At 40.1% G+C, this 20,270-nt stretch overlaps 1 long non-coding RNA gene across 3 annotated transcripts in view; it reads right to left on the bottom strand.

Annotated features, from left to right (window-relative positions):
- Positions 1–12,510, bottom strand: part of LOC135983627 (uncharacterized) — a 42,975-nt gene extending 30,465 nt beyond the window's left edge. Inside the window, exons 1-3 of one of the 3 annotated variants that reach the window (XR_010601348.1) lie at positions 11,778–12,510; positions 11,281–11,471; positions 4,234–6,195 (exon numbers count right to left, since the gene is read on the bottom strand). This is a non-coding gene — a long non-coding RNA (uncharacterized LOC135983627). Of the gene's footprint in view, positions 1–4,233; positions 6,196–11,280; positions 11,472–11,777 lie in introns of those variants that run through there. The other 2 variants (XR_010601347.1, XR_010601349.1) reach the window with 2 other exon arrangements.
- Between the last annotated feature and the right edge of the window lie 7,760 nt (positions 12,511–20,270).

Below are 20,270 nucleotides of genomic sequence, written 5' to 3'. Positions count from 1 at the left end.
ACTAGGAGTAATGAGAGTAAATTAATAAATGGAAGTATGACATGGTTTCAGATTAATACTATTTTACCCTCCTTTCTACTTCTTAGGGAGGGAAGGACTCTAAGGGAACTGCATGGTAAAGAACAGGACTTTGTTTCATGTAGGGATCTCTAACTGTGGAAATCCTGCAGGGAGAGGGTGCAAAAATCCAGTTCTTACTCCTTCATGATGCTGGGCCATTCCCGTTTAATTTTATAGACTCTCCCACCCTAAAAAAAAAACTTAGATACGTGAATGCATGTGATAAAGTATGAAAAATGTATACTTAACTAGCCTCTTTTCCTGATCTTTAAATTGCTGTCTTTTTAACACTTTCCTAGAGCAGAGAGGAAAGTGTCCTTTTACTTTTCCCTGTCTTAAGACTCAAAGGATGATTAAGCAGTGCAGCATGTCTGCAGTTCAGCTCAAATTGGGATGTGAGACTATTGTCTCCCAATGAAAAAGAGGGGGGTGGGGAGAGAGAGAAGAGATCTTAGGCCATTTTTCGTTGTTTTGTCTCACCATTGTCACAGAGATGGAAATGCTAGCTTAACAGGTGAGGAAACCTCACATCTTTACTATACTTATTACTGCTGCACTTGGCTGAGATTTCTCTATCTGCTGAGGATGTGTTACGGATACAAGGCAGGCTGCACCCTAGAGAACCTGGACTGGTGCAGGGACAATCTCACTAGGACTCAGTACCAAAAAGAACTGCCAGTCACTGATGTAGGAAAGTTCTCTGTGGCAAGGCTGGCTCTGTTGTGGATCTGTTGCTATGAGGGTGGTTGCTGTAAAGATAGGTGCTGGCAGCTGGTCCTAGAGTGTAAGGCCAGCAGGGACCACAAGATCATCAGTCTGACCACCTATATATCACTACCGCCTCCACCCAGAACTTGCACAGTAAATCATACAACATAAGACCAAAATATTACCGCCTACAGGAGACTAGATTATTATGTGTCACAGGCAGAAAATAGGAGGGACCAACATGCACCAGTGTGGCCTAATGACTGGAAAATAATACTCAGGTAATTCTGGCAATTTACCTGTACCCACATGCTGCAGAGGAAAGCAACCCCCCCACAAGATCACTGCCAACCTGACCTAGGGGAAAATTCCTTCCTGACTCCACATATGTCAGTGAGCAGTTAGACCCCGATCATGTAAGCAAGGAACAGGCAGCCAGACAACTCCAAGAGAGAAAGCTTGGTGACAGCTCAGAGCCCAGGTCCATTTGGCCCAATGTCTCACCTACAGCCATGGCCATCCCTGGTACTTCAGAGAAAGGAGATAAACTCTCCCAGAATACAATGGCGGCGGGGGGGGGAGGAAATATTCTCCTGACCCGGCCACTGGCTGGCTGAAATCCTGAAATTTGATATTTAGGCACTTAAGACATAAACCAGAAATGATCCCAAGGGCATTTGAGCCCTGCCCCATCCATCACAAGCAGCCATGTCATACAACTGCACTCATTTGTCTAGCTCTCTCTTCGAACTAATTAAGTCGTATGCCCTCACAACTCCTATTGGAAGGTTGTTCCAGAACCTCAACCTTCTGATGTTTAGAAACTTTTTTCTAATTTCCAGACTGAATTTGTTCCTGGCCAGCTAATATCCATTTATTCTTGTGCCAATATTGTCCTTTAGCCATTTACCACCCTAATGTATTTATAGAGAGGAAATCGTATCGCCTCTCAGCTTTCTTTTTGCTAGACTAAACCAGCCAACCTCATAAGAACAACAACATAAGAATGACCATACTGGGTCATATCAATAGTCCATCTAGCCCAGTGTCTTGTCTTCCAACTGTGGACAATTCCAGATGCTTCAGAGGGAATGAACAGAACAGGTTAATTATTGAGTGATGTCCCTGGCATCCACTCCCAGTCTCCTCTTATAAGATAGGTCCCTCCATTCCCTGGTCCTTCTAGTAGTTCTTGTCTGCACTTTTTCTAGTTTAAATTAATCTTTCTTGAACTTGGGAGACCAGAACTATACACAGTATTCCAAATAGGGTCTTACCAATGCCTTGTGCAATGGCATACTTCTGTCTCTACTGGAAATTCCTTACCTAATACATCCTAGAGTTGCATTTCCCTTTCTCTCAGCTGCATCCCATTGGTTGCTCATGGTCATTCTGTGATTGAGCCACCCATCTCTCCTCCTCTGTTGCTTCCAACTAATAAGACTCCAACATACAGCAGACATTCTTATTATTAGACCTTAAGTGTCTGACCTTGCACTTGCACTATTGAATTCCATCCCATTTCTGTCACTCCAGGCTCCAAGGTCATCTAGATCTTCCTGTATAATATTCTGATCCTCCTCTGTATTGTGATGCCTCCTAGCTTTGTGTCATCAGCAAATTTCATTAGCACACTCCTACTTTTTGTGCCAAAGACATTCATAAAATAATAATAAAGAAAAGTTTACTTTTATCCACTGTACTATGCTTGTATTGATCTTCTCTCATTTAATTAATAATTTCCCATATGGTACTGTGTCAAATATTTACTGAAGTCCAAGTATATTAGATCTACTGCACTGCCTTTATCCAAAACAAAGAAAAAGTTAGTTTCTCAAAGAAGGATATCAGTTTAGTCTGGCATGATCTCCCTTTGGTAAAGCCATGTTGCATTACATATACTTCATCTCTATAAATTAAATTATTCTTTCCATCACAAAAATTGTTCTAAAACCTTGCATACTACTGAAGTCAAATTAACAGTCCTGGAATTGCCCACATTACTTTTTCCCTTTTTTAAAATATAGGTACAACGATTAGCTATTCTCCAGTCATATAGTACTGCACCAAATATATAGATTTATTAAAATTCTTGCTACATGATTAGCAATCTCATATACCAGTTATTCAATATTCTTGGATTGAAATTATCCAGGCCCCCTGATTTGAGCTCATTCAACTCTTTACTACATCTGAGGTGGAAGAAATATGCAATTTCCATTTCTTGACACTCATTTGCATCAGCCATACTGGCTTCATTCACATGTTCCATATGATTGCCTCAGTTTTCAGTAATGACAAAGTATTTATTTAGTGTTTGGGCCATACTGTAGTCATTCAGATTTGTAATGCCGCTGCCAAAAAAAAGGCAAATGGCCACATGAAATAAAATATCCTTTGGTGGGCTCCTGCTGGAGGCCCTTTGTGATTGTGGGGAGACAGGATCTTGAAGGCTATACAGAATGGCAGGAGTATCAGGAGGAGGAAAGAAAAGAGATTTCACAGTAGTGAAAAAGGAGAATGAAGGCAAAAGGTTGCTGGTGCTTCACTTGAAGCAGGAAAAAGCATCTAACAATCCAAAGTAGAGCTCTGTGGGGCTTGAAAGCTTGTCTCACTCACCAAGAGAAGTTGGTTCAACAAAGAAGATAATACCTCACCTACTTTGTCTCTCTAATATCCTGGAACTAACACGGCTACAACTATACTTCATAGTATGAAATATTATGGAGTAATGCATGTGCACTAAGATCAAACCTGTCTCTAAGGGGAAAGTAGAGCAACCTACACAGTAGAGTCTCCAAACTGGGTGATGAATGCTTATGAAAATAGCACAAGTCTTTTGAAAAAAACATAAGTTATTTTGAAACCTTACAGTTGCACTTCTCTTTTATTCCCCACCAATAAAAGTCCAATGCTTCCCATATCACCCCTCTAAGCACAGCTCAGATTTCCCTTGTAGTCCTCTCCCCATACAGGGCTGCCTTGCAAAACCCCAGTTGCCCCATTCTCCCTCATATCCCCTCTGTCTACCATGATCTCCTCCCTAACAATTTCTATTTTAAAATATCAATACATCACTGTGGACACACATCAATATGTGAATGGTGTGGTAAGGTAGAACGGGCTTGCTGAGGACTGTGCATGTGAGGCAATATGTGGGGGAGATAAAGTTTGTGTGAGGAAGGTGACTGTAGGGGGCTCTGGGAGACAGGGAAAATAGGAGGGACTGTAGGTGGTAAGGGGGATGGTAGGCAAACAAAGCTTTGATGGAGCATATGGAAATATGAGTTGTGTGTGAGAATGGGGAAGTGTTAGACCTCAAGCTGGAGGATCTGGAGCAGGAAAGGAGGATGCGCCTGCAGTGTCTGAAGTAACTGAATGTATGGATGAAATTTCAGGTGGACCCAAAGAAATGTGGGGAAAGCAGCAAAAATTTCACAGGAGGCATTTTAATCACTTCCTCTGCAAAATATATATATAATTTTTTTCTGAAATATTACATCAAAAATTCAGTTGTGCTCTGAAGAGTTATTGTGCCAAGTTAACATATGTGAACAAGTATTTTAGTCCTGGTTGGAATGCAAATCTCAGCACAACCTTAACTATGAAATTATAGTACAACTCCAAAATCAACATTTGGTAAATCTAAAGCTTTAGCATACTGAAAGGGGTGCAGAATATCTTGCAAAACCAAAGCACGAAAGGGTCAAAGTTCTGCAACCTCCTCCACACCCAGTAGTTAAGTGGCTTTTAAACCCCTTTAATAAATATTCCTATTCTCTGCTAAGTAAACTTTTCCATCAGCAAAGGATTCTAATACAGCTATTTTAAATACAACCTGAAATCTAATTTATTAAAATTCATGCATACATTTCAAAATATATTCATTAGCTACCTGTGCAGCCCCATATTGCTCATGAAATTGCTCTCCACTTTATTCATACAGAAGATAGATAGCACTATCAGTGAGAGTGAAGTTGCAGCTCTCTCCTCATTTGAAATGAGACGGGATTTCTTCTGCTTTCAATAATTTTGAATATCTAAGTGGGGAGCTATTGATATACAGAAATATACTAAAATTAGTATCAAGATGATCTGAGTCACAATTTTTTTATGGGTCAGCTGAAAGCTTTACTTTGGGAAGATACCACTGCTGTCTGACCTGAATTAGCTCTGACTGGCTAAAGACCAATAGTCTCTAGGAAATATGCAAACAATCTTTAGCTCCGAAGTTAGTATTTGCAAAGAAGCATGGTCACATTACTCAAGGCTAGCACAAATCCACTGCTCACCATTCATTTTAAAATTACTCCCCTTGTTTCTATTATAATATTTTGACTTTTTCTAGCCCATGTCTTACACCTTTTCACTCTACTCTTCTTAGCATTGGAATCCTCTATATCTTTGTGATGGGGTGGATAAACCGTATGCTGGAGAGTTAAGAGTGCAGGAACAACTCTGGGCTCAAGAAGCCTCCCCGCAACAGGCCTGATGGGCATGCTCCAGTTGGTAGAAGGACTTAAAAAGGAATCTTTTCAGCATAGCAGGTTGATAGGTGGAGAGAGGCAGACCTACACTTACTACTGCAAAAGGACTATGTCAGGAAGGCGTTCCCTGGGGGAGGGCTGCTACACAGAGTGTGGCTCCCTACCCCTCCGAGACCTGCAGACCAGTTCATTATGGACAACCAACAGCCACGACATGCCCCAAAGGGAGGAACAAAGCAGAATGAAGAGACCGAGAGAAGAGCATTAGTCAGCCACATGTAGCTGACTTCTGCATTACAGTCCTCAAGAGGGCCCCTGGAATGGGAGGGGTTGGCTTCCCCCACCCCATAACCACTAGGTGTGGCTGCTGCCGGACTGCTACCGCTAGGCAGAAGCACTCCTGCTCACAGTTCTAGACGCAAGTAATTTCTGCTCTGCAAATTCTGTGATATGGATCAACTTTCCTATATCGCTCTACTTCATTAACTCCTCAGCTGTTTCAAATTTCACTCCAAAATGTATTTTATTCTTCTCCACCAAAACTACATTTCTTTCTACCTCTCCTTTTATTTGTTTATTAATTTACAGCCACAAAGATGGAGAATATGTGGAGTTCCCCCTTCTGTGCTTTTTAGCTTGGGAGAACTCAGCTCTCTTTAAGCCTCCTCCTCATACCTATGTCTGGCTGGTATAATAAAACGTATGAGGTAGGAGAATATGATGTCAGCGTATGAAAAGGAACTGGTTCCTGAACGAGGCATTTATTGGTCTCAGTTACAGTGTGCCCCCAAGCCTAGAGGAAGCAATGCAGGGGGTCTTCATTTCTGATGCCCTCAGCGACCACTTCTTTGGCCTTGTGATGGCCTTTCCAGTCTGTGTTTTCTCCCAAGTCTCCATCTCGGTGTCCTGTGGTGTGGTTACAAATTCCAAGCCTTCCCACCTGTAGTTGGGATAACATCGTCTGATAAGAAAAAAAGAATTGTCTAACCTAGAAATTGCCTATCAGTCCCCTTTTTCATTTTAATAAAAAAAAAAAAACCAATATCCTTGATGGCTGCACAATATGGCCACCATTGGTTGGCTGACTTCTTGTACATGTTATGGAAGACATGGGCTTCAAGGAGTATTTGGAGGAGAAAGTAGTAGAATTCCAGTTCAGATGTCAGCTGTTGCATGCTGAATCATGATTCCCTTATTAACGCTAAATGTGGAAAAATTCCCCTTTTCAAAACTTAATCTCCCTGCTTGGTTTCTAGCATCAGCCTCTGAGAGACAAGTGGGAAGGTTCATTTAAAGTCCTCCTTCACTCTGCCTTTCCTGCACTTGTTTTACTTATTGTCAAAATAATAAATTTTAGATGTCTTCTGGCCCTTTACAATTCACTTAGGTCCATAGATTCATGTAAGCATGTAATGTTTAGTGCATAGGCACTGACTCCATGGGTGCTCAGCACCCACTGGGGGTCCTGCCAATCAGCTCCACCCCTTTGCCCCCAGCACCTCCCACCCACCGTTGATCAGCTGTTCAGCGGAAGACAGGAGGCGCTGGGTGAAGAGGGGGTGGAGCGGAGGCAGGAAGATGCAGAGCGAGAGTGGGGCATGCTCAGAGGAGGGGGAAAAAAGAGGCAGAGCAAGTGTGGGAAGGAGTGGAGTGGGGGCGGGGCCTTGGGCAGAGCAGTGGTGGAACACCCCCAGTGGAAAATCAGAAAATCAGCACCAGAGCTTCAGTGGCTTTCCAAACTTCAAAAAATTTGTCCATCAAAACAGCAACCTTATAACACTATGAATGCATTTCAGCTCTACAGCGATCAGATATATATTAGTATCAGAGGGGTAGCCATGTTAGTCTGAATCTGTAAAAAGCAACAGAGGGTCCTGTGGCACCTTTGAGACTAACAGAAGTATTGGGAGCATAAGCTTTCGTGGGTAAGAACCTCACTTCTTCAGATGCAGAAGAAGTGCATCTGAAGAAGTGAGGTTCTTACCCACGAAAGCTTATGCTCCCAATACTTCTGTTAGTCTCAAAGGTGCCACAGGACCCTCTGTTGCTTTTTACAGATATATACTATGATACTACAATTGGACTATATGAAAGAAGAATTTGTTACATACTTGGAATTTAATATTTTGTAGGTGGTTCAATTAAAAAAAATAAGTGTCTACTTCACACAGTTTTTTGGCTCTTATAAAACATGAGGTTTAAAAACGTATTTTAACTACTTTAACAATTTCAGCAGATATTTACACCATGTATATTGCCATTTCATTTTCACTCTTCCATCCTTCACTCCTACACACTAGCAGTCAGCTAGTATTTTTCTCATTTTTCTATGGACTGGCACTTGGAAACACCCACTTCATTCCTTCACAGCTTCACTCACTGAATAGTTTTCAATTGCGTTGAGGCAAAGTCTAGTGCACAGATGAAAAAGTCATACAGTACCTAGCAACTGTGTGACTGCTTTTCAATTTTTTAAATCCATTTCTTAGGTTTCTGACAGACTCGAATTGAATGTTTTTAAAGGAAATGTGAAAACTGAACTTCTGTTTTTAATAAGATTCCAATATAGGCTGTAGTGTCAACATGCTTTGAATTATATTTCTCCTTTAAAATATATGGTGCCAAGACAAAAGTAATGGCTCTTTTCATTGTTTGAAATCACATTTAACTGTATGTAGCAACTCAAATGGTAATGTACAAATTATACCCCCTGTATGGCATGTTTAAAAGAATTGGCAAATAGAAAAATCATGTGTCTTTACAATACATACTTGTAAGTACCCTACTAGGAAATCAGAGGACACAGAATAATCAAATTTACATAGCTACCTACGCTCAGGATTTGGAGTGAATTTCTCAGGCCTTCAAAGATGTCTCCAAAATTCAAGGATTTTCTGGGGTTTCCTAGTTTGTGTGTCACAAATATGAAAGTGACACTGAAAAAAATACAGGGGGAAAAACAGACAGATCTTGTCTGCACAAGTTGCAAAGCTTCCAGTTTTTAAGCCTCATCATTGTCAAATTCACTTGTAGTAGATGATGTATCATTTATGTTTCGATGTATTTTTTAAAATATCAAATACTGAAGCTTGTGGTGTTTGCAAACAGAGATGTACAGGCTTTTAGGTCCTTATTCAAGGGAGAGAGAGGAATTAACCACATAGTTTTCTTTCTTTATAAAATGAACCTTCCATTTCTCTCATCAGGTAATTTCATATCCACTTTTTGATATTTGGTCATTAATAATATTTTTCTATAAAATACATGCTTAAATATCTGTAAAAATGCTCACAAAACAATACTTAAAACTAACAACAGATACATGGGAGAACCATAGGCATGAAAGTAGTATGCACCAACTCTCACGCACATCCCTCCCCCCCCCCCACATCCTTCATCCATGAAGTTCAACTATGTTGTGCCAATGAAGTTTGTGTTCAAAACTCTCAGCATTAAATTTTGCTGTTTATAATATGATTTTTGATTACACTATTTATATATACAAGTTTTGATTTATATATGCATCCAAATATTGATAAATCTGCTATTTTCTGTTAGGGGAATAGAAATGTTCCTGTTGCAGCATTATGAAAAGATGGCTCTTTAAGTCTTTAACCAGTGTCCATGCATGTTTTTTGCTGCAGCCTTATGTGCATCTGTTAAACTACCACAGCACAGAAAAGTAATAAAAAATGTTGAACATTTTACACATTTTTACAGTAGATTAACACAAATATTATTTAGCACTATATACCTATGATTCTCCCTAGCACTAGGCCAAGCAAGCAGATACTGTAGCCAAGTTCTTTAAAATATCATTAAAGCCCTACAATAAATATTTCAGTTCCATTTCCCTGGAAAATAAATACAAAGATTAAAGAAAAGTGATCTGATTATTCATTAGACACTTTCTTATCTTTGCCTGGGTGAAGGTAGCTACTGCATTTCATAAAATTGGAAAGATTCACATACAAATACATCTATTCATTCCCACACACACAAATATAAATGCAAATAATTATAACAGTGGTGTGACATAATTAACTTTCCCATTCACACTAGAACCCAGATTCTTGAGTTCATGGTTTGGTCTACAATTAAGTTATATCATCATAGCTGTGTCAGTCAGGAGTGTGAAAAAACCACACACAATCAACATAGCTATGCCAACAAACCCCCCATTGTAGATACATCTGTGTCAATGGATGAGTGCTTTTGTCAACCTAGCTCTGGTTGTTAGAGAGGTGGTGTTCAAAAAAACCTCATTTTGGTCTAGGCTGTGTCTAAACCAGGGGGCTATGCTGACGCAGGCTCTGTAGAGTAGACATACCCCCAATCCCTTGTCTTCACCACAAGATCATCCTACTTCCATGAGTAAGGACTACTCAAATGAATAAGGGTTTGCAAGATCAGCCCTTTGGAATATGGGGCAGTTTTGCAAAACCTTAGCAGAAAAACAGAAGGAAATTTAGGATATCTTAATTTACTGCCACTAGTACACTGAAGGTGAAGAAATTAGTAGCAATCTGACAATTAATAAATTTTAATTAAAAAAAAATTCTAGACATTTCAAAGTAAAAATACACTGTTCTTATATATGTACATGACTTGTGCAGTAAATGCTAGCTATGTAATATACACTACTACATCTTTCAAAGTGAAAAAATACACTGAAGCAAAAGCTACAATAATAAAATACACTGCTGAAAAAAAATTACCAATAGCACTCCTCTCTCCAATAATCTTTCACATTTCTCTCTTCCTTTATATTTCTCATCATTTCTGAAAGATTCTCAATTAAAACTAAAGGAAAAGTTTAATATGGTATGAAGACAATTGTGCTAATAGATTTGAAGTGAGTCTATTCTTTAAGAAGGCAAAATACTTCTGTGCACAAATTTGAGTTTAACAGGCACACAATCAATGATCCATCCAGGCTTATACATTTGTTTTCCTTTTCTAAGCCTACAACTTGTGTTAAAATGCACTTATTTGTTCCTCCTTTAGTGTAGGTGCAGCAGCCTACAATGTATTCATTTGTAAGGTCATACTCCTAGTAAGCCTTGTAACCTTCCACAGAGAAAACAAATCTTTAAGATGGAGACTCAGTGGATCTGTGCACCCTTGTTCAGAAGTTTCTATAAATCTACAGATTTCATGAAGTGGATTGAATGTCCTCTCTATTTGTTTTCCAAAATCATATCTAAAACTGTGTAATTAGTTAATGTGCTGGCATATGACACAAGAGAAAAATAAGTACTGTATTATTTTTTTTTTAATAAAACATTTTAATGTTGAGGCTACTGTAAACAGGGGCGGCTCTAGCTTTTTTGCCGCCCCAAGCACGGCAGTCAGGCTGCCTTCCGCAGCCTGCCTGTGGGAGGTCCCCGGTCCCACGGATTCGGCGTACCTGCCGCCTAATTGCCGCCGAATCTGCGTGACCGGCGGACCTCCTGTGGGCATGCCGCCAAAGGCAGCCTGACTGCCACCCTCACAGGGACCAGCAGGGTGCCCCCGGCACGCGCTTGGAGCGCTGGTTCCTGGAGCCGCCGCTGACTGTAAATGCATAGATATTCCCTGTGCTAAGAACATAATGGCCATACTGGGTCAGACCAAAGGTCCATCTAGCCCAGGATCCTGTCTTCTGACAGTGGCCAATGCCAGGTGCCCCAGAGGGAATGAACAGCTAACCAGGCATCAAACTTAACATACACATTGATAATAATTGCAATAGTCATTAAAATAAATATTAGGAAAAATTCTCTACACTCGATTCTATTAGATTTACTAAAAGAAACCACCAGAAGCTAACTGAAATGGTTACAACAAAATTAGAGCTACAACAGTTACTTTCTTTGTCTGATGGAAATTCTAGGGGAGCAAGGTGCATCAAGTGACAGCCTTTGTAAATGTTAGCCTCTTGAACTTTTTTGACCAACCCCTATTTTATATCCCACATTTTGTATGCAAATGGAAGCTCATCTGAAATCCTATGTTCTATGCCTCAAGAAAAAAAGTCTCCCACCTACTTGTTTTGTTCAGGCAGCAGTCTCAGTGGGGCCTCATTGGAATTTCCTTCATGCAGTGGGAAGAGGGGAGCTCCTGGAAATATTTTTTTCCCAGTGTGTGTTGACTTCCTTGGGTTCCTGAGTGGGCCCCCAGCAACATTCAAAATCATGATTATGTGTTGCTCTGGGTTTGATGGTTTGAGTCAGTCTGAAAGAGGAATGTAATAGATGGGCACTTTTCTGCAGAGCCCTCAGTCAGATACATTCTGTACAGCTCAATGACTTGTGTCAGCTCTAATTTAGTTTATTGCATTTGAAACCATTTTTTGATGGGGATCAGACATGAAGTTTCTTATTCTTGACCTTATGTGAGAAGTCAGGTGGACTTCTTCTAATGGCTATTTCACAGTCTGCCTGTAAGCTTCTCTTTAAGAGAGTGATTTCTGAAATCTCAGGCATTGCAGTAGGGGTAAAATTAATTATAATAAAATGAAAATGATGCCATAGGCTTTACCTTTGGAACACCCCTGTGTGGGGCGGCAGAAGAAGTATGAGCGCTTTTTTGTCCTGAGTGCCTTTCTCTTGCTGCTGGGCTTGCTATAGATTAGATCTTAAGAAGCTCTGTCCCACCAGCTACTAGTGTTGGGGTAGCAGTTCCTGCTCCCCATTCTGGGTGTTAACAATAGTCCCAAACCAAAAGGCAAAACAGAACAGTCCTACAGCCCACAAACAATCTGGGTTCATCTCTTTCCTTGCAAGACAACCAGGTCAGTAGTCTCTGAGTTGGATTGGCTTTCTAATCCCTTGTCAGTCTGAGGAGCCCCATCCAAGCTTCTTGAGCTCAAGGAAAAGAAGAAAAAACAAGGTAAAGATGATCCATTTAGTTATACAGAGCACCCAGGCATCAGAGGATCTTCAGCATTTCCCAAGCCCTGTTGGTTCAGGGAGCTCTGTGAATTAGCTCTACTTCCCTCTGAGTACCAGCCCTCATAGTGCTTTGATCCTCCATTTTAAGGAGTTGTCCTATTCCAGGTGCAGCAGACCTCATAAGAAATGGCTACATAGCCTGCAAAAGATTGTCAGGCTCAGGTTTGCAGGGCTCAAGCTAGAGTTCTAAAAATAGCTGTATAGACCGTGATTTGAAGTTATATCTTAGAGTGGGCTTCAGAGACTGAGCTCTAGCCCAATCCACACCTACACTGCAATTTTTATAGCAGAAGCCATAATCTGTTGATCTGGGCTGGGAGGATTGCTGCTGCAAGCTGTGTAGATGTACCCACAGGTGCACGGTGTTGGAGTTGATTGTGTCCTGAGGTTCTCATTAATCCCTTACTTACTGGGGTGGGACAGGTTCCCACTATGAGGAGGAACTGTGAACGTGCTTCTGGACCTGCTGCTCTTTTCTTGGGTATTGAAAGAACAGGAGGAAGGAGCTGATATCACTCAGGCCTTTGTGCAGCTGGTCATGGCACTGCCACTCTTTCTCTCCCCCACCCCTTATGTTTTCTATTTAAATGCTTACTTGGACACATGGTATTCAAAGTTTTCAGTCAGTTTCATTGTGATTTTTTTTTTTTCAATGCCTTAATCAGATTTGAAAACATTTGTCTAGTGCAAATCATAATTTCTATTTTATTATCAGATAAAAGTTAATCAGTGCTAAAGATCTGACTATAATTGTAATAGTTATACTGTGCACTCTATCTTTGCTAGATAGCTGGTCAAAATGTAGATTTATTGGACTATTTCTTTTGATTTTATTTGAATAAGATAGTAGCCCAAAAAGTATCACCATGTTCTCAGGGCCACAATCTGCTAATGGTACTAAAGGGATTGGTAGTAGCTGAGGAAATACACACAAATACAATTCTGTCCACACAACTGGCAACTCTGTATTTCTTCCTAGTAGACTCTTCTTTTACCCTGCTATGGAAAAAAAATTACTAGGAAATTCTTACCAATTGTCTTCTTTTCCCCATTCCTCCTGCCTCGTAGACAAAAGGTTGCAATCAAACCCCTCAAAAAAGAAAAATGCAGAAATGCACAAGAAGGGGCCCTTAATCAGAGAGAAACATATACTGTATTAATAACTGAAAATGAAGAGGTTAGAAATGACTTGGCAAATGTGAGCAAAGGAAGATAGCAAAATAGTCTTCTAAATACATGCATTCACAAAACATAAATTAGCTTATTGGGAAAATAAGGAGAGTATCCTTCTCCGTCTATACTGTACTTGTGAATTTCTACTGTCAGGATATGTTTGCCTGGACATGAGCAAAATACGGCCAACAGAATTTTTAATGATATAATTGTCAGCATATAAAATACATATCTTTAGTTTCACATACATCTGAGATACCTGCAGAAGAGACAGTCAGTATTGTTGAATTGCAGCAGGGGGTCTGAGAAGGAGCAGACTGGCTTGAGCATAGAATGCCTTTCTTGTAAGTGTGTGTTCACCATACTGTAACCTCAGAAGCTCAGTACCGCTGGATCTCCATGCTAATAACAAAGCTTAAGTCCCCTACTTGTGTGTGACTGAATTTACTTCCAGAAGATACTATGCTCATTACACACAATGAAGCAGGAGAAACCAGCACCAATATTGAAAGAATTTTCTCTTTTTCTTGCTGGATAGTGCCTTCTGGCATGTGCTGATCAGAATAGACAGACACAGGAAGGAGAGTAGTATGTACAGAATTTCACATGATAAAGCAGCTTGAACTGCTGAGTTGGACTCTCCCCCTCTTTCCTCCAAGCATGGGGCAAAAGAGAGCCAACTTCCTCTGCCTGTGGGGAATATGGGAGACAAGAACCTCCAGGTCATCCTGGCATTTAACAAAGGAGCTGTTTCCTTTCTCCAGCTACACCGTTCCTGTCCAACAAATGGCAGAGGGAATGATGAGACTTGCCAGCTCCCAGGGAGAAGATTACCAGTCCTCCAAGCCTACACTCCCCCAGCCTGGAGAAAAGAAAAAAAACCTATTGCCAGCCCTTTCTGGAAAAGAATCTCTTAGACTAAATGAGAGAGAAGGAGATGGCTGCTGGGGTGGGAGTGAGCGAGAAAGGGAACAGCCTGGGAGCAACAGTGAGTGATAGTTTACAGCTCCAGAATTCACCTCCAACTTTCTGCAGTCAACACCACTACAGTAAGTTTAACTTTATTTCCCCTTATGTGTGTATCTGGACAAAAAAGACAAGTTATCTTTTCAGAAGTACAAGAAAATAGCAAGCAATCTCCTTAATCAGTGGTGAGTTAATACAGTAACATTCATCTGTTAAATGCTGAACACATAATTTTTAGGCAGTTTTATTTTGCATATGAATTAAGAGGAATAAAGTAAATGGCTTCCTTGATGATAGCTTGTTACACAGTGGTAAATCTCATCGTGTTTGTGGTTATCAATTTAGATTGATAAGACTCCATTAATTATTAACAGGGCTGGAAAAGGCATGATGCTATAATATAGATGTCATTTGTAAGTCCCATGCAGTTTATTCTGCACTAGAATAGATCATGCTGGTAGAGTGAATGCCCTAGAGGCTGAGGTGCATTGCATCCACTTTGTGCTGCAGTGCTGGCAGTTTCTGAACCTAAACCCATGTAGCTGGGCACCAGGGTTCCCCCCAGTGTAGAGTCAGTATAACAGCTCATCTGTCACCCCACCTTTTCACTGCTGATGTAGGGTGCATGGCTCAGGCTTCCGTAAGTTCTGCTGAGCCCTGGCTACTGTATCTGTCCTTCGGAGTTGTTTGTAGCCATGATAACTTAGACCAGCCAGTCCATAGTCAGAGGAGTGAAAAGGCCATCTCTGCACACATATATGCAGAATCATGCTGAGCTGAGCTGTGTTGCACATCCCTTGGCCAATCCAGGTGTCATGGATTGGAAAGTGGTTGAAAACAACAAGCTAATAGTAAGTATGAGCAGTGTTGGAGCCCTAAAAAAAGAAGTACCAGAACACAGAGCAGTGGGAGGCCCCAGGAGGAAGCAGAAAATAGTGGGGGGAGCTGGGAGGAAGATAGGGGCAACTGGGGAGCTGGGGGTGGCCCAAGGGAGCAGAAGGTATCTCCTCACAAAGCCCATCTCATCCTCACCTCCCTTGTACCTATACGCACCTCCTACTCCCCCTATGGGACTCCATTTTCCAGAAGGCCCCACTGCCTGATTCCTGATATTGCCCAGCTCTGGTTTCACCCTGGGCTCCCAGAGGCTCTGGCCCCCACGCTGCCATGCCTGGTCTTGGTTGCAGTGGCCCCAGCTTTCCATACTAACCCATAGTTATGCACACCCTGCCCAGGCCCAGCCCTGACCTCTGCCAGCTTAAAAGACACTCTGCAGCCAGGGAGGGAAAAGAACCGGCTGGCCCAGAACCGGCACGTGCCAGTTCTGAGGATGTTCCACAGATGGGGAAGGCAAAGAGCTAAAAAAGCTGCCAGAATGCTGATTGGGAGCATTCTGGCACAACTTGACCATTAAGTGTGAGGGATATCCTGGCCCTGCTTGCAGGCTAGGAGGGAAGCCATGAGATCTGGAACATCTGAGTCAGTCAGTGGAAAGCTAGTCTGGAAAGATCCAGTTTAAAGCAAAGTGGAGTAGTGGAGTGAGTTGGACCTTGCTTTCTTAGGGAGCAGCTTGTTTTCTCTATCCATGTTTTGGGGTTCTTGTGTGTTGTCATTCTGAATTCCAAGGAATATGGCAGTGTTATATTTCAGCCTTCCAGAAAGAGTATTCATAGTTTTATGTAAGTTCTCTGTATGTATGCTGTGAACATAAAACAGGATCTAGTTCTATAGGGTTAGAACAATGCTAACCTTTTTATAATCATTTTGTTTTTCTGCTACATAAAGAACAGAATGTAATTAAAAGTAATAAACAGTGATCTTACCTTGAGATTTCATCTTTACTTAGTGACTATAATTCTTCAGAATTTTGTTAAATTTATAATATAGACTTTGAATCCAAATTCTACACTTCACATCCACTATGTTGCATGTCCTTTCTAATTTACATTACTGTACAATGGTTATACTTAGTCTTTCTGAAAATTTGAAATTGAGGATGTCATAGGCTCCATTTTAAACCAATTTTAAAAAAGGAATAGCTTAGATGTTCTGCAATGTTACTATGAACTTACATCTGAGTAAAACTTGTTTTTCAGTAATTTCATTGCAAATTGCATTATAGGCATTCAAATAAGGCCACGTGGACAAGACTTCAGATAAAATAGAAAGATATTTACAAAATCAAAATATGAACATCAAGCCGCTTCTAACCCTTGGATAAAATGATCATGAATTCATATGGGATATCAGCATGATGGCTTTATTCAGTGATTAAGCAAAATTCAGAGTTCAAATGCTATCTTAATTTGCAACTCTGTAATTGAAATTAAATGACAGCTACACACTAATGACTTCTTTCTTCCTTCATTCTACTTTTTCTATGATTGTAAACTGTTCCTGGAATGTTATGGTCAATTCCGCATTTTTGGTTCAAAATTACCTTTTTTTTTTCCTTCTGGAATCTGGAATTTTTCCTTTATTGTGAGGTCTAAAATACCTCTTCCTTTGATGAAGTTGCCTCTTATTTGGCTTAGGGCAAAATATTAAATTCAGCATTAGCGAAAAGGTCCTTTGATAAATTGTATTCTTATGCCATAACAAATCAAAAGAGAAATGTAATGAAGTTCATTATAGCAGACAAAGATAACAAAAATAAAATGTTGCTGGACTACTGCTTTGCTACCCTAAGTATTTTCTTCTTATTTATTTTGCCTTAACTAATTTATCTTTAAAACTGTGAGATAATATTATTATACTATCTTACAGTGAAGACTGATTTCTGTCATATCATCTGGAAAAGAAGAAGAATGGCGTTGAGACATAGGCATGAATTAGTAGAATACTAGCAGCTAGGACATACCTCGGAGGTCAGCTGACACAACCAGCAGTTGACAGTCAAATGTTAGTGCCAAAACACAAACATGTATAGAAACAATGCCTTGGGCCAAATTCATCCGTGTAACTTAAGTTCTTCCCCAGAAATTCTAAATTAAGCAAATAATGGTAATATATTTAGTTTGGTTCAGAGAGACCATTGATAGAGAAGCACTAAATACACCTATCATCCCATTCCACGACTACTTTGCTTAGTGTGGTCCCAGTTACTTCCAGTGATAAGCAAGATAAGTTGATTAGCACAATGAAGAGGTCAAATAAGTATCACAGCTACCTTTTTTACAACTGGGGGATATTTTTCACTGGATAATGGTGGTTTTCTGTGCTGCTCATGTAGATCTGAAGTGCAGTAGGTCAGAAAAATAAATACTTGGTCTAAGTTAGCCACCTCCTTACAATTAGGAAAAGTGAGACATTATAGGACCTGAAGGATTTTTACTACAGTGATGGTGAAAAACCTAAATAGACTAAGTAGTTGACCTAAATGGCTAAATTTAGAGTAGAACTGTAGCAGAAAAAGCATATTGGGTGAAATCCTAGCCTCTTTTTTAAGTCAGTGGCAAAGATCCCTCTGACCTCAGTTGGGCCAAGATTTTTCACATTGTTTTTGTCTGCATCCAAGGTAGTATAGCAAATTACATGGAGTCATGTCATATTATTGCAAATCACGCTGTATTGCATGATGTATGTAAATAATAAATTGATCCTGTGAGCTGAAAAGTCATTTCAAAAGCATTCAGAGCAAGAATATCACTGATGCTGATCTGCACTGTGCCCTTATGTCTAGTTGTTTATACATATTTTTCCAGATCATGTGTCTCATTAGAATTAACATCTACCAGAATTTAAAATGACTAATACTTTCAGCTAAAATCTCTACTATACTTAGGCTGGTGACACAGATGAACATTGTTTCACATAAGGTAAACCCCCTCCATCGATTTCACATGGCAATTTTCTTCTTTCAAAGTAGGAAGTGTATGCTGATATTTTATGGACTGTGTACACTAATTGAAATAGCCTAACTAGCACTTTTCATGTACCAGCTAATAGGTAACTATGGAAGAATTATATATATATATATATATATTCTATGAGGCATTCAGACATAAAATCTTGAAATGACAATCACAGTGTACATAACTCACGTTAGTTGTCCAAAATCACTCAAGTTCTCTGTTGTTCCATGTGCTGCACACTCTGGTGCCTCAGGGTCATAGATGTCCCCCCAGAGAGCTCTCAATTCAACTGGCAGCTGTGGACTCAGAGCTGTCTCAGTGGCAATTTTTCGTGTCAAGCAGAGGCTTACAAGATCTGTCCTCACCCCAGCACTACTACCAGTAAAGGAATGGTTTTAACCTGCTTGAAACATTTCTGTCACTGGAGTAAAGACGGCATGGAACCATCCCTTTATCAGTAAAAGTCCACTGTGGGTGAGCAGGGGATGAAGGGGGAAGGCAAAGCTTCTCAAACTATGCTCCTATCAAAACTAAAGGGGGTCTCACTGCAACTCACATTGCCACGCTCATCTGCCCTAATTTAGATAATATATATTTGAATGTTTGATCTTTTCAGAATCTCTTATCTAGCACCTCCACATCACCTTGCTTCTTGTTGAAATGCAAACCTGGGTTCAGATGTAAATGCCATGCTGGTCCCTCTCACCATCCTGAGTGAAATTTATAACACCGAAGGGAGATGAGGGAGGTTTAGGGTGACTAGACAGCAAGTGTGAAAAATCGGGACAGGGGTGGGGGAGGTAATAGGAGCCTATGTACGAAAAAGACCCCAAAATTGGGACTGTCCCTATAAAATGGGACATCTGGTCACCCTAGGGAGGTTGAAGGGCAGGGTTCAGAGTTTAGTTCTGTATCCACATCTGAGTTTTGTGGCTCTGGTACATCTCTTATCAAAACTAAACTGAATTTCTAAACCTTATGTTGTTATCCCATCTCTAATGCAAGTAAGTTGCCACATTACCAATAAGGTTACATAGCAATGTGACATCATCATGGTGAGCAAATATTACAATAGAGACAGAGGACCTGGAACCTTAGCTGAACCATGCTCCATTACTAACTGAAGTTGTAGGGTGAAATTCCTTATTTTGCAACATATATACATTCAGGAGAGCTTAAATTGGTGTGGGCATTTTAACAGTTGGTTTCAAATTCTCAACTTTAATATTACATTGAAAAAAGATTTGCTAATGTATGTGTGGTGAATAGGAAGATTAGATAAAATAAATTAGATAAATAATAGGATTTGATAGAAAATTGTCACATTTTTAGGTATTCTGCACCCAAGGGAGGACAACCATGAGACATATACTACTTGAAATTACTAAAGAAGTTTTCCATGCTTGTGGCAGGAAGTGGCACTGAAGAGACACTGCTTTCCATGGTTTCTGACCTGAAATGATGGCAAAAGAAAATAATGTGTCCTAAAGGACAGAGGGAAATAATTAGTCATCTGGTCTGGGATTGGGATTAACAATCAATATTGCGAATAGACAACAAAAAGCTATTGAAATGGCATTCATGGGAACAGAAAATTAGGTGGGATGGAGTAAAATTAAAGACATTACACCTGATTCTAAAATGTAGATTTGTATTTGAATATGTACTATGTGAAGGTAGTCAGCTTTTTACAAGATCTAAAGAGCTGATTCTGCAACTCTCACTGCAGTAGAGGACAATGAGATTGATTTCATGTTTAAGGATTACTCATGTGAGTAAGGGATACAGGATTGGATCCAAAATATTTTATCACTTGTACCAGGATGTGTCTTACAGTGGAAGAAATTATATCTGCATGAGCCTTTTGCATACATACAGCAGTGTTAATCGCAAGATATTTTCATGATCACTTCATGGCTATTTATGTGAAGAGTATGATTCTTATTATATTAGTTCTGTGTTTATTTATACTGCATTTTGTACGAATTGAATTTTTCCATGCAATACTATTTTAAGTGTTTTTATGTCTAATTTGTTCTTGTAATGTCATTGGGAAGATGTATTATGTAAACTTTAAGGCTTCTTCA

The sequence above is a fragment of the Chrysemys picta genome, chromosome 5, assembly GCF_011386835.1.
Source record: "Chrysemys picta bellii isolate R12L10 chromosome 5, ASM1138683v2, whole genome shotgun sequence".
NCBI lineage: Eukaryota > Metazoa > Chordata > Testudines > Emydidae > Chrysemys > Chrysemys picta.
This window is presented reverse-complemented; position numbering and strand designations above follow the sequence as displayed.